Source organism: Drosophila hydei, unplaced genomic scaffold, assembly GCF_003285905.1.
Source record: "Drosophila hydei strain 15085-1641.00,03,60 unplaced genomic scaffold, DhydRS2 tig00000243-arrow-arrow-pilon, whole genome shotgun sequence".
In the NCBI taxonomy this organism is placed as follows: domain Eukaryota; kingdom Metazoa; phylum Arthropoda; class Insecta; order Diptera; family Drosophilidae; genus Drosophila; species Drosophila hydei.
Window position 1 is genome coordinate 621,885 of NW_022045693.1, and position 15,273 is coordinate 637,157.

At 38.5% G+C, this 15,273-nt stretch overlaps 1 protein-coding gene across 1 annotated transcript in view; it reads left to right on the forward strand.

Annotated features, from left to right (window-relative positions):
- The window catches only part of LOC111592848 (BAI1-associated protein 3), a 65,921-nt gene that overhangs the window by 28,283 nt on the left and 22,365 nt on the right, over positions 1 to 15,273 (forward strand). The window lies entirely within an intron of this gene.

Below are 15,273 nucleotides of genomic sequence, written 5' to 3' on the forward strand. Positions count from 1 at the left end.
GACAGCCCTCGGCAACAGGCAACAGCAAAAGGAGCAACAGCAACACTAACAATAACATCTTTCATTAATCATGCAGCTTGCTACGTGTTTCAGTCAGTTTATGAAATGAATCAAGCTTCATACAATTTTCAATGCCTGTCAATAGAAAACACAATCAAAACTCCTAAAAGCTCAAGCAAAGCAAAGTCAAACTCCAAACATTTTTAAATATAATAGTTCAGAAGAGCAATTGAAAGAAAACAAAAAAAGAAAGAGAAGTGATAGAAAAAAATACGAAAATATGGAATAGAAATAGAAATGTAATAGAATAGATGTTGAATAGAAATATAAATAGTTTGGAAATATAATAGAAATAGAATTGAAATTCAATAGAAATGAAATTGAAATAAAATAGAAAAAGAAAAGAAATCTAATTGAAATAGAATTGAAATTGAATAGAAATGAAATTGAAATAGAATAGAAAAAGAATAGAAATATAATTTAATTATAATTGGAATAGAAGAGAAATAGAATGGAAACACAATATAAATATAAGAGAAATAGAATAGAAATTGCACACAAATATGAATAGAATGGAAATAGAATAGAAAATGAATAGAAATCTAATTGAAATTGAATAGAAATGAAATCTAATCTAATTTAATTATAATTGGAATAGAATAGAAATAGAATAGAAATAGAATGGAAATAATATAAATATAATAGAAATAGAATAGAAATTGAATACAAATATGAATAGAATGGAAATAGAATAGAAAATGAAGAGAAATAGAATGGAAATATAATATAAATATAATAGAAATAAAATAGAAATTAAATACAAATATAAGTAGAATGGAAATAGAATTGAAAAAGAACAGAAATCTAAATGATATAAAAAAGAAATTGAATAGAAATAGAATTTTCTATTGCTAAATAGAATATAAATTAAAAAAAATATATAAATATATATAAAATATATAAATATACAAATAAAATATATAAATATATAAATAAATATATAAATAAATATATAAATAAATATATAAATAAATATATAAAAAATATATAAATAAAATATATATAAAATATATATTAAGTAAGACTTAATAAACAATTCAGATTCAGTTCAGTTTACCTAAAACTTCTGAGTTACGAATATTCTTTCCTCTCCCATTAATAGTTTGAAATGCTTCTCATAGAGCAATTCAGATTCAAATTTAAATTAATAGAAATTATTTATTATTATTCAATATATGAGATTTAGAATAAATTTAAACTCACATTATTATTATCACAATATAAACTTTAGTTCTGCTAGACAGTGAGAGTTGTGAAACTTGTTTAGCATAGAGACAACATTAAGCTCGGTTCACATTCGTAAAACATTTCGCATCGAGGCTAATTTCGTTGCTTGGAAAATGCAGAAAATCACGCAAAAATCTGTTGAAGAATTTCAACTTTTTGCATACACAATTAGCGCTATTCATGTGCAGATCCATTTAAGAAGCAATTTAAATTTTCAATTCATGCTCTGGCATTTCGTATACTCTGCACAATTTTTCGGTCAATCAACTATGACAAATTTAGTCATCTATTCATATCAAAAATGCTATTTGTTATTCAGGCTCTCAGCAGCTGCTGTGCCACTGGGACAGACCCTTGGGCAGCAGCAGCACAGGCACATACTCGAACACCCACACACACACACACACACACACACAAAGGCGCCTACACACAAAACCACAAAACAGCAACTCAGCGCACAGCTTCAAGCTCCGAGCTTCGAGCTTCCAACTCTCATCTTTCAACTCATCTCAGCTCTACGCTGCCTACGAGTGACCGCATTTTAATGCCTTTTTCATTGTCCTTACAACTGGTGGGCGCAGTCCCTGGCACTGGGCACGCCCACTTTCTGGCCTCTGCTTTTCTCCTTCACATGCACAATTTCGCTTTTGCATGCTGTTGAGGCGCTGAGCCGCTGAGCCGCTGAGGCGTCGCTACAGCAAATTGACGTCATGTCATCAATCAATCTTGATGTAAAGCTCAGCCCAGCTCAGTTCAGCTCAGTCCAACTCGACTACGGCCAACTACGTTTCGCATCATTTTTTACGCATTCTCCAAACGACAAGCTGTGAAATTTCTCTTTTAGTCGCGTTTTTAATAATTTTTCTTTTGCTAACAAAAAATTGCTCATTATGCAGCTTGCAATTTGATTTATGACATTTTAATGAGCTGTTGTTGTTCTTTATGGCAACGAGCTGTTGCTGTTTCTGTTGAGGTTGGGGTTGCTGTTGTTGTAGAGTCTTGATGTTGCTGCAAGTGTTGCTGTTGCTGTTACTGCATGGGGTGTTGCTGCTGCTGCTGCTGCTGTGTCTCTCTGGTTGTTGTCGTTGCAGTTGGGGTTGCTGCTACTATTGCTGTTGCTATTGTTGTAAAGATTGCTGTTGTTGCTGTTGTTACTGTGACTTCATAATGTAATTGCTGTTGCTGTTGCTGCTGTTGCTGATACTGCATTGGCTGTTACTTTCGCTGCTGCTGTGTCTCTCTGGTTGTTGTCGTTACAGTTGGGGTTGCTGCTACTATTGCTGTTGCTATTGCTGCTGTGGTTGCTGTTGAGGTTGCTGTTGTTGTTTCTGTTGTTGTAAAGTCTTGATGTTGCTGTTCAGATTGCTGTTGCTGTTGTTGTTGTTGTTACTGTGACTTCATAATGTAATTGCTGTTGCTGTTGCTGTTGCTGCTGTTGCTGATACTGCATTGGCTGTTACTTTCGCTGCTGCTGTGTCTCTCTGGTTGTTGTCGTTACAGTTGGGGTTGCTGCTACTATTGCTGCTGTGGTTGCTGTTGAGGTTGCTGTTGAGGTTGCTGTTGTTGTTTCTGTTGTTGTAAAGTCTTGATGTTGCTGTTCCGATTGCTGTTGCTGTTGTTGTTGTTGTTACTGTGACTTCATAATGTAATTGCTGTTGCTGTTGCTGTTGCTGCTGTTGCTGATACTGCATTGGCTGTTACTTTCGCTGCTGCTGTGTCTCTCTGGTTGTTGTCGTTACAGTTGGGGTTGCTGCTACTATTGCTGTTGCTATTGCTGCTGTGGTTGCTGTTGAGGTTGCTGTTGTTGTTTCTGTTGTTGTAAAGTCTTGATGTTGCTGTTCAGATTGCTGTTGCTGTTGTTGTTGTTGTTACTGTGACTTCATAATGTAATTGCTGTTGCTGTTGCTGTTGCTGCTGTTGCTGATACTGCATTGGCTGTTGCTGTGGCTCTGTGGCCGTTGCCGTTGCTGTTGTTGCTGTTGCTTTTGCTGTTACTGTGCCTTTAAATATTGCTCCTGCTGCTATAGCTGTTGCTGTTACTCTGACTATTTCTGTTGCTCTTATTACTGAACTTCAATTTCATTTGTTGCTGTTGCTTTTGCAGTGCGCAGCTATCGCTGTTGCTGCCATTATTGCTCATATTGCCCTAGTTCTTGCTGTTCTACCCGTTATCGTTGCAGCTGCAGCTAATGTTGTTACTCCGGCTGCTTTTGTTGCTCTAGCCTAGGATGTGCTGTTGCTGTTGCTGCTGCTGTTGCTACTTGCAATGCTTGTCTGCTGTTGCTATTGAAATGATTGGAATATTGTTTCCATTGCAAGCACTGAAGCCGCCGAATATTTTTCTTATTTTTGTGAATGCTGCCGTTCAAGGTTTATTTGTTTCTGCTTTAATTGGCTCTTCTTTGGACAACAAGATTGTTGCTGCTGCAGTGGCTATTGTTGCTGCTGTTGCTGTAGTCTTTGTTGTTCATATTGCTGCTGCTGCTGCTGATGTGTTTGCTGCTGCTGTTGTCGGTTGCCTTTGCTTTCGATACAGTCATGCTGGTTGTTGCTGCTGCTTTTGTTGTTACTCCTGCTGCTGCTGTGGCTCTTGTTGCTGCTGTTGCTGTCGAGTCACTGCTTGGGTCTCAAACGTTTGTCAATTCGAGCGTAAAACTTAAACAAATATTCAGCGACCTTTGCAAATAAGAAGAGCTGTGCCGTTGCTCGCAGCAGAGGCCAAAGTTCATGGCCATTACTTTGACCAGCAACAACAGCAGCAGCAACAGCAGCAACAGCCTTGTGCGGTTTGGGTGGCAGGTCGTTCGGTTCGGGTTGAGTTTTACAGCTGAAGTGCTGTAAAATTTTAATTGCTTCGCTCCCCGGTTTTTGAGCAAAGCCATTAACAAGGACATTGCTACTGGGCCACACTGTTGCATGTGGCGTATACGTGATATGTTGCTCATACACACTCGCACAGAGCAAATTGTCACTGGCAATTTGCTGACGAGCTCTCCACTTCGCCCCTTCGCTTCATCTATCATCATTTTTGCAATATTTTGTTGCGCTCTTTTATTGCTCGGTTATTTTAATTAAAAACTTTGGCGCCACTGACAATGCCACGCCTCCGCCATCTGGCTGACTGCCGCCGCTGGCAACAGAATGTGCGAAAACAAAGCTGTCAAGACGAGAGCTACTTGTATCTACTTACAATATGCTCATAAGCAGCTGACTGTATGCCACAAGCATCTGCCCCGCCGCCTCTTGTCTCTTGCTGCTCGCGCCCCGCAGCAACAACCCTGACGCTCTGTCGCCTGCGACTTTTTTGTCTTAGTCTACGACTTTTGCCATTTTTACGGTCTTAAGCTCGTATTAAAGGCATATGCAAAGTACCTAAAGATCTAAAGTGTAAGAGCATGTGCGCACTTGTTGTTGCCACCTTGTTGATGTTGTTGACATACGCGTAATTGTTGTTGTTGTTGTCGCGTCGCGACGCCTAAGCAGCAAAAGGGAGAGCAAACGCGCAGTACGCTAATCCCGCTTAAAGCTTTGTTGACAACGCGGTCGCCGCAGCTACTCGCTAAATATATAAAATGTTAAGTTCAAATATGTATATACATATAAAATGGTATATATATTTATATATATATACATATTTATATTGCTCATGCACGTACATAAGAGTGGAACGTACAGGTTGCCGTTGCGTGGGCTACTTAAGTGTAAGCTATAAATCTTAACTGCGAAATATATATTTATAGCTTTGCCAGGCGTCTAATAATTGTGTGAAGCAATTCCTGTGCCATAAAGCACAATGTATATATATTCCTGTTCATTATTAAGAGACGATATAGCTGACATAGCAATCCGCTTCTGTTTGGCTGTCAGTTTTAAAGCTTCAAGCCAACTCACTGCAGCACTCTGTTCAACTCTAACTAAACGCTAAACGAACTTATAATTAAATTGATCTATAGGCATAATCATATATCGCGTGATCTTCTATATAATTTCATACATCAGAATATCATGAGTTGATTCTTATCCATTTATATAAAGGTCTGCTGTATATTCATAATTGAAATCTAATGTTTGCCAGGCTCACTCTGCCACGCCTGTTTAGTTATGTGCTTAAATTAGGCAGGCACTGACTTTACCTGTTTTTAATTAAGCCACATTTAAGCTAACAAAAGCGTGAAATGAGCAAAAAAAAAATAATAATTTTAATTGCGAGCTCAAGGATTTTTTTGCTTTCAAAATGCATACACCAGTTGCTGTGTGTATGTGGGCACGTGTGCGTGTGTGTGTGCGGGTTTGCATGTGTGTTGTTGATGCTGTTGTTGGTTGGCTGTAAATAAGCTGGGTCCTTGGGCAAAGCGCAATGAATGCAAACAATTAACTTGGCCGTCATAAGGGCCAATGGCAAAACTAAATGAAAGAGTCAACAGAAAAACAGACTGAAAACGATTTTTTATTAAGGCCTTTTGTGCTGGCAGTAAAATGAACTTAAAGCGCAGCCAACCGCTTGGAAACTTTTTGTACGTCTGGCAGCATCAGAATGCTGAACCCATTTTCTGCCCCGTCCCTCTCTTTCTCTCTTGCTTTCGCTGTCTCACTCTCAGAGCCTGTGCATTCATCCGTTTTCGATTTTTTCTTGTAATTTGCAACATTGTTCTGACTGTTCAGACTGCAACATGACAACGTGTTTCGCCATCTCTGTTCTGTGACATGATAAAGAACGAGCAAACAAAGCGCGAGCAGCTAGACATTCAAACCTCTATCGGGCTGTCCCATCTTGAGGGCTCCATCTTCATATATCGACGCACCCTAGACAAGATGTTCCGACGCTTGATTGGCGTCAAGAAACGCATCAAAACGGAAGGTGACTTTCGAGTTCAAAGCAAGACATAAACAGCCATTGAGTGAAGAGCATGTTGAAGTCGATGGGCTATGTGGGAATATAAAGGGCCAATTTGATGACTTTAAATATTGTTACAGCAGTCAGTCAATCATTTATTCATTGAAACAGTATTTTATATCGTCCAGCCGTTTAATCACTTAGGAAATAAGTGAAGTAGTCACACAATCAATCAGTCAATCAATCAGTTTTTTCATTAGTTCGTGCAGCTTTCAATTAATTTGAAACTCTGTCAGTCAATCAATCTGATATACACTTAGTCAGTTGCTCACTCAGTAGACCAAACACTTAGTCCGCTTTAAACTGTAATCAATCAGCCAGTCGCTTAATCAATCAGAAGCAGTCATTCAGTAGGCAAGTGTTCCTGTTAATCTAATGAGTTCTCAATCAATCAATCAATTCCGTCGTCAATCAGACAATAAGTTAAGCCTTCAAATAGCTAGCCAGTCAATCAACTGTTAGCATTCAAGCAATAGTCAAGTGAGTCTACGAAACAAATGTGCGTTCAATCAATCAATCACTCATCAGTCAGTGTGAAAATCAGTTAAGCTGCTAATCAATCAATTAACAGAGCAAACTGAACAATCAATCAGTCGATCAATCATTGAGTTACACGTATCTAGAGTATGATGTATCCTCTCGACATATGCTTGTTGGCAAAGACTTGTTTGAAATTCCTTTGAGCCTTACAATTTGCGCAGTATGAGAGCCAAATTGTTGGCCAAAAGCAAAGTGTAAGCTGCTGTTAAATAGCCTATCGATTGCCACTGAGCTCAAAGAATGTCTCTGGCATTTGTAATTAATGCCGCTCTGGCCAAAGGCAATTCAATTGGCCAACTCGCCGCAAGCTATTTCAAATTGTTGCAATGTCAAAGGCAACAATTAAATGTGCCAACTGGGGATGCCGAGGCCCGAATGGCTCATGTATCTGTGGTTTCGCATACTCGACAATTAGCTCGCACAGTACATTAATTATGCAAGCGTGTGCGTGCGAATCTTTCTCTGTGTGTGTGTGTGTGAGTGTGTATTTTACTTTGCTCTGACGCCCAGCAAAATTCTCCCATTTCCTGTGACACATACGCCACTCAATGCCAAAGCATTTTTTGGGCGAACCGCAAATATACATTCAAAAGACAGACATGCTCGCGTACACACACACACACACACACACACACACACACACGCTCTCACATCTGTTGGGTCTAGTTATTTGAGTCATATGACTAGCGAAGACTGCACGTAATTAGCCCTCCCAAAAGGTTGCGTAATTTGATAGTTTTAATTGGTATTTGCTTGTGCCAGCGAAATTTGATTAAAATGTGCTTCGTATTTAATTAAATGGCGCCAACTAATTGGAAAACATAGAATATTAAATGCAGTAGAGAAAACATAGAGGGCAAAAGATTTGAGACTGTGAATTATAGATGAAATTTGAAGAGCTCGTAACTCGAGTGAATGCTCACCATATAATTCCGCTAATTAGCCAAGCTCTGGCAGCTGTACGATAATCTATATTCTATGTTTAATAGGAATAGGTTGCATATAAAATATTTATCAAAATATACTATAATACCTCAAATATTATATATATATGTGGAGCAATCCATATTCTATGTTGTTGAAGCTATGGTGTTGAAGGTGTATCGAAGCATCCATCTTGAGTTATAAAAATACTATACATATATTATAAATACTACCTGGAATACAAGTTATTCTTTATCACAATATACTATAATGTCATGCATATGAAATATTATATTTTATATGCACAATACATAAAAGAAAAACATCTTCCATACCCTATGCAGATGCTACGATTGTATGCATGGCTAAGGATTCGCTTAACATAATCCATAATCCTTTCTCTTCGCTATAAGTACTCCACACTCAAGGCAAACTTTTTGTTTAAGCCGGAAATTCGACTGCAAGTTGATTTTCCGACGGGTTTTCTTTCAAGTTTTCTTGGCCTTTGGTTTTTAGTTTGCCTACGTCTAATTAGAAGCGTTTTTTCTCGCTCAGCCAAGTTGAGATGTTGCTCCAAACTGATTTTGCATACAAACAACACACACACATACACACACACAGTTCACTATATGCACTGTATGAAGTATAGCTTTTGACATTTTCTTTTGTAATTAATAGCAGCAGCTGCAGCTGAACCTGCAGTTGAGTTAGTTCCAGAGCCAAGTTAATTGAATTTGTGTCGCATTTGCACAAATTGCACATACGCCACACGGCGTGTGTGTGTGTGTGTGTGCTCTGTTTGTGTGTGTGGCATGTGACCTTAACAAATTAAGCAATTTGCTGCTGCTGCGGCTGTTGCTGCTGCTGCTGCTGCTTCGGCAGCCAGGTGACTCTTGAGCGCATTAATCAGAGAGGACTTCGGTTCGGCACTTTGCATGGCCAAGCCACATTACTCACGGATCCTTGACTGCTCGACGGCTTGCTGCATTGTGCCATAGAAAGTGGATAACACAGAGAGAGAATGCTGAAGGCTTTGCGCAGCTTAATGAAAGCAGTTGGCTGCGAGCATAACGAGAACACTTTACTATTCTAGCTCTGTTTTACAGGATATCTTCTAGTCTTGAGCACCTTCTGCAGCGCTGTTTTGCTGCTGTGTCATCTGGTCTAGTGCTACACAAAAGAATTTGCTTGTGGCTCTGTTTTATTGCATTTAACAGTAGCCAAGTGGACCACCGCCTGCCCCTCTCCGCTCCGGCGCCTCCTTCTCCTCCTCGGTGCTCTGACTCTTTTTGCCATAAACAACATAGCTGGCAGCTCAAAGAAAAGCAACTGCATGAATAGTGTGTGCAAAGTGATGCATGTGCAGCTCTAGGTGATTTATGATGATGATGATAATGGCAGAATATTGCAGCTGTTGGCATTGAGGCAGTCGCTGGGAGCAACAGTGCTGCAAGTGGCATCCTTTGTTAGCCTAACTATTTGCTAAGACATTCTCCTGCTGTTGCTGCAGTATTATTGTTACAGTATATAAAATGGTATATATAAATGGTATATTACTGTTACTGCTAATGCTAACTGTTGCTGTTCATATAACTGGTAAATGGTAATTCAGAGAACTGACAGAAGTCGCCCTCTGCCTTTGGCAGAGCTCACATATCATAACGACAAACTGAGTCAAGGTATCTGCTAGTCGGGCACTCCCCAACTAGAGCACGCTTACCAATTTCTGTAACAGGAATGGCTTAACCTGCGAGTTTAGATAAAAGCCATATTCTCTCTCTACTGGCAATACTTCAATATATAGTAACTGCTGTGACTGCAGTAACTTCTATTGTTTGCCTACGGCTATTGTTGCTACAACTATTCCAATTGGGCTAACTGCTGCAGTTTTATTCTAATAACAACCACTCGATGTGCCACACTTGCCACACTCTTTGCTAATAAAACGTTAATAATTACATTTGTATCTCTCACTTCTGCTGTTAGTTTGGAAAAACTTTGGTCTTGCTGCAACAGTTGCTGCTGTATTTACTTTAAGTGCTGTAGCTGTTGCTAGTCAAAGTTTAACTTTTATTCATTCGTTGCACTTATTTTAATTGCTTTAAAGTTTCGCTATAGTCGTGAATGCTCGTAACTCCTGCATATAGATTTACAATATCATCTGCTGCTTGACAGTCATTGTTGCTGTAAAAGCCTGCCACTTCTATAGCTTTAACAGCTACAGTTTCAATTAGTATCATATGTGCAGTTATTGCTGCCTGTTCTGATCCAGTAAAATCTGCGGCTATTGCTGTCTCAGTTTGCTTTGACTGCTAGCAACTGTAGCTGCAGTTGCCACAAGTCTTTGGTTACAATTGCTATCGTATATGCTGATGTTGCTGCCTTTTCTACTCGTTCAATTTTAAGTTATGTCCACAGCTGCAGTTACAGCTGATGTACGGAAGCTGCTGCTCTATAAAAGCACTTTTAGTGTCACTTTCAAAGCCTTTGATCGCCATGGCTGATACTGAAATTTTAACTGCTGCTGCTGCCTCAGTTACTTCTCTGGTAATTGCAGCTGCTGCAGCCGTATCTAAATCTACTGCCTTTGCTGCAACTACTGCCACAGTTTTTGCTGCAGCTATGGGTTCATATAAAGCTCTATCTGCTGCTTCAACTCCAGTTACTGCTGCAGATATCGCTTCAGCTATGACTACAGCTACAGCTGCTCCAGCTTCTACTCCAGCTACACCTCAATCTACTGCTTGGGTAACTGTTCCAGCTACTGCTTCAGTTCTTACTCCAGTTATGACTACAGCTGCTGCTCCAACTCCTGCCTTCACTCCAGCTACAGCTGCTGCCAACGTTTTACTGCAATTTCCACTGCTGTCGCCTTAACTTAATCATATTAACCGCAATTGCCGACTGTTATCACGACTCGTTTTTTCTTTTTCACCCGCCATCAGACAGTTCGTGCGTGAAGCAATTTATATTTTGCCACGCCCACACACACACACATGGCACACGGCACACGGCAGCTAAATAAGACATTTGAGATCCGCACATTTGTTTAACTCGAGTTTTTCTTCTCTCCGAATGTTTTGTTTATTTGCTTTTTGCTTATTTTATTTGATTTCCTCTTTGCGAGATGCCGAAACTGAAATGTTCTGTCACAAATTTGGTCGTTTTTCAGTTTAAAGCCACATATCAAGTTGGGGACAGCAGTGAAAATAAATTCGATGCCGCAGCATGCCTTGCCCTTGACACAGCTGCTTTATCATTTTCACGTACACGGCCCCTCCCCCTGCAAACCCAGACGCCCACAAAATATAAACGTGCCACGCCCCTATCTACATACTCGCAGAAGTTCGTTGTGTTACAAAGAAAAAAGAGAAAGCAAAGCTTGCCACCCACCCACCCATACACACGCACAACAAACGGAACAAAAAATTGACAGAAAGCGACATAATAATTTCGCCTTTGAAATTGCCTTACAATTGCCTTTTTTTGGGGGCACACTGGGATTTGATTCCCCTCACCAGCAGACAGCCTCCTCCGCATTCGCGTGTTCCCCTGCTGCTTGCAGGACGCGCTTATTTTTAGCTTTGCCACATGGAAAAACATTTCTTTTTTATGCTCCACGGCTTTGTTGTGTGCTCTATACAAAGAGCGGCTTACCTTTGTCAAGCAGTTGGCTTCACATGAGAATTTAATGAAGTCAATTGAATGGCTCTTACTGTTACTGTTACTGTTACTGTTACTGTTACTGTTACTGTTACTGTTACTGTTACTGTTACTGTTACTGTTACTGTTACTGTTACTGTTACTGTTACTACTGTTACTGTTACTGTTACTGTTACTGTTACTGTTACTGTTACTGTTACTGTTACTGTTACTGTTACTGTTACTGTTACTGTTACTGTTACTGTTACTGTTACTGTTACTGTTACTGTTACTGTTACTGTTACTGTTACTGTTACTGTTACTGTTACTGTTACTGTTACTGTTACTGTTACTGTTACTGTTACTGTTACTGTTACTGTTACTGTTACTGTTACTGTTACTGTTACTGTTACTGTTACTGTTACTGTTACTGTTACTGTTACTGTTACTGTTACTGTTACTGTTACTGTTACTGTTACTGTTACTGTTACTGTTACTGTTACTGTTACTGTTACTGTTACTGTTACTGTTACTGTTACTGTTACTGTTACTGTTACTGTTACTGTTACTGTTACTGTTACTGTTACTGTTACTGTTACTGTTACTGTTACTGTTACTGTTACTGTTACTGTTACTGTTACTGTTACTGTTACTGTTACTGTTACTGTTACTGTTACTGTTACTGTTACTGTTACTGTTACTGTTACTGTTACTGTTACTGTTACTGTTACTGTTACTGTTACTGTTACTGTTACTGTTACTGTTACTGTTACTGTTACTGTTACTGTTACTGTTACTGTTACTGTTACTGTTACTGTTACTGTTACTGTTACTGTTACTGTTACTGTTACTGTTACTGTTACTGTTATCTTTCCTCTATTACATATCTTCCAGATAAGAGTATCACTGCTTCGGCTTGCCCTAGTCTTTTTTATGTTTATGATTGCTACTCAGTTTTATCAAGAGGCATTTGCTCTCATCCTCTCGAACACCTCATATGTTTGTTTGCCCAGATATTCAAGCAGAAAAAAAAGCAGAAAAGAAAAGCTAAACCGGAAAACGTGTGAAAATGAAAATTGACTTACCAACGACAGGCCTAAAAATATATAAAAAAAAACAAAAGAAACACAAATGGAACTCTCCGCCTACGTTATCCAACTGGTCCATGTCCCTGCTGTCAGCTGATTTCATTTAGTGGCCGCTACACGAAAAGTAAATTACATTTACTTAATGCGAAAGCCACTGTCGAATTGTCAGTGGACGCCATAGCAATGCGAGATGCGCGTTTCATTTAGTGTGTGGAAAGTTTCTGCTGCTGTTGAAGAGTTGCTGCCACATGTCGCATGCATAATCATTAATAAAAAACTAAATAGATTGAAGCTGGTGTGTCCCGACCAGCTAGCTGTTGCTAGCTAATGGCATTCATTAGCACCCACTACCCTCTAATACACACAGCCTGACACACACACACACCCCTTATAATACTTGCAGCCAAGTTTCTTAAAGTTTCCGTCTTGCCCTTCTGCTATATGTGTATTGGCTTGTTATGCCCTGTATTCCTAGCAAAGGCTAAATGAAGGATAGGCTGGTTATGATTGAAGCTATGTAATAGAGGCATGAAGCCAACATATGTACCCTGATTATATTTCTACTATATTGAATGTCTAAATTAAAATCTATAAGCTTTAAGCTTGAGCTTCGTATATCGATTGGCTATGCTCACTTATAGTATCGTTAAGAACACTGTTGATGGATACAGCCATATCATATTGATTATCTATATATTTTATCTATATATTTATTTATATATATATATCTATATATATTTATTTATATATATTTTATCTATATTATTTATATAAACGCCTATAAATACATTTAGCGAACACACAATGTATATCGATAGCTTATCTCTCAACATATCGATAAGCGAAAGCTGAGTCTATTCACTCATATTTGTTGTATGTATTGTTGTGGTAACTGCATAAACTAACATAAATCAAAGTAATTTTAATTAAGCTTATAAATCATATTTATATATCGCTGGCTGACATATTTTTAAAATATCGATAATTGTGCACTATAAGCTAAGTGTATGTAGTCTCATATGCTGTATTAAAAAGTATACTTTGTTAATTAGGAAGTGCAATTAGTTTTACATATACATATACATATACTATATATATCGCAGAGCTATGTGTCTTTTAAATATCGATAAGTATCGATTGCAAATCTTTGCAGTTAACTTGATTGTGCTCCCTCTGATTTCTACAGGGTATCCGCTAGGCAGTCTGTTCCCTTGATAACACTAGTTACTGATGCCCCGCTGGGCTTGGCCAGCGCCCAATTAATCTTAATTAAAGTCCTGTGCACGCCGCTTGGCTCAACTCTCGCATATGTGTAGGCGTGTCCGCGGGCGTAAGCAGCTGTTGCTGTTGCTGCCCCCATTCGCTTCCATTTCATTTAATTGTAATACATTTGTCTGCTGCTTAATGGCGAATTTACGTGCGTCGTATAAATCAACTTTTGCGCTCAACGATTTATTTTTAGCATTTACGAAGCGAAAGCCCGCGCTCTACGCATTGATAACAAACAGAGAAACTGCGTTGCAAATGGTTTTATATTTGGCTCGGCCAAAAAGCTGCTAATTATGCAACAATACGTTGCAAGGGCAGCAGTAAGCGGCAGCTGTAATGTGCTTCCTTTGCTGACCAGGCATGAAAATAAAATACGCTGATTACACACACTCCCAGCGCACACACACACTCACACACACCCACACACAATTGCTAGCCATTGTTGATTTTGTCGCTCAATTGTTTTGCTGCTGTTGTTGCAACAGTTGCTGTGGCAGCAGCCTCATTTCCAGGCAGAAGCTTTTATGTCATTTAAACGCAATCAACAGGATAATATGCCAACTATTTTGTCGTTAGCTGACAAGCACTTTAAATCATAATCTAGTTTTAGTTTTTAGTTTTGATTCTCAGGCAGACAAATTGTGAATTATTTTATAAATGCGTTTCAAATTTCTGTTTATTATTTTTTATACTCGCTCAGCAAGCAGCTCAAAAGGGCTATATTAGTTGTGAGTATACTTTCGTTTGAAACACATGTCAATGGGTTGGATGCACTCACTAACAGCGCGGCAAATGAGAAAGAGCTGCGTCTTCCTTAGTATCTTGAATTCAAATAGAATGCTGTTATCCGAAATCATATGGAATTGTCATTTTTTAATAAATATATCAAGTGAACAAAGGTTATTAAGTTAGCTATACTTTACTGCAGCATTCTCATTTATCTTTTCTGCTTATATCATAATTTGTTCTTAAAGACAGATGATATTCAGCAGTGAAGTATATGCATATCTATCGAATATCGTATATCGTATATCGTATATTGTATATCGTATATCGAATATCTTATATCGTATATTGTATATCGTATATCGTATATCATATATCGTATATCGTATATCGTATATCGTAAATCGTATATCGTATATCGTATATGGTATATCGTATATCGTATATTGTGTATCGTATATCGTATATCGTATATCGTATATCGTATATCGTATGTCGTATGTCGCATATCGTATATCGTATATCGTATATCGTATATCGTATGTCGTATGTCGTATATCGTATATCGTAAGCTGCGCTTAAAGACTCATCCTAAAGCAACATAAATTCTATGTAAATTATAATATTTTTTGTCGCACAGTGTTAGCTATTATTACAAGCAGATGATAGTCGCACATAGATATATATTTATATATATATACATATATATACGTTTATGTTGCATATGTTTATATTACATATTATTATTATGGCTTAAAAACGAATCCAGTCACGTTTTTGGGGTCTACTTAAAGCATTATAAATCTGCGCTTACCGCGCGGCTTGGGGACAATTAATTAACTAATTAGCGTTTGCCGTTGCATTTATTATGCCAATCCCAAACAATAATTGCGTCTGTCGCAG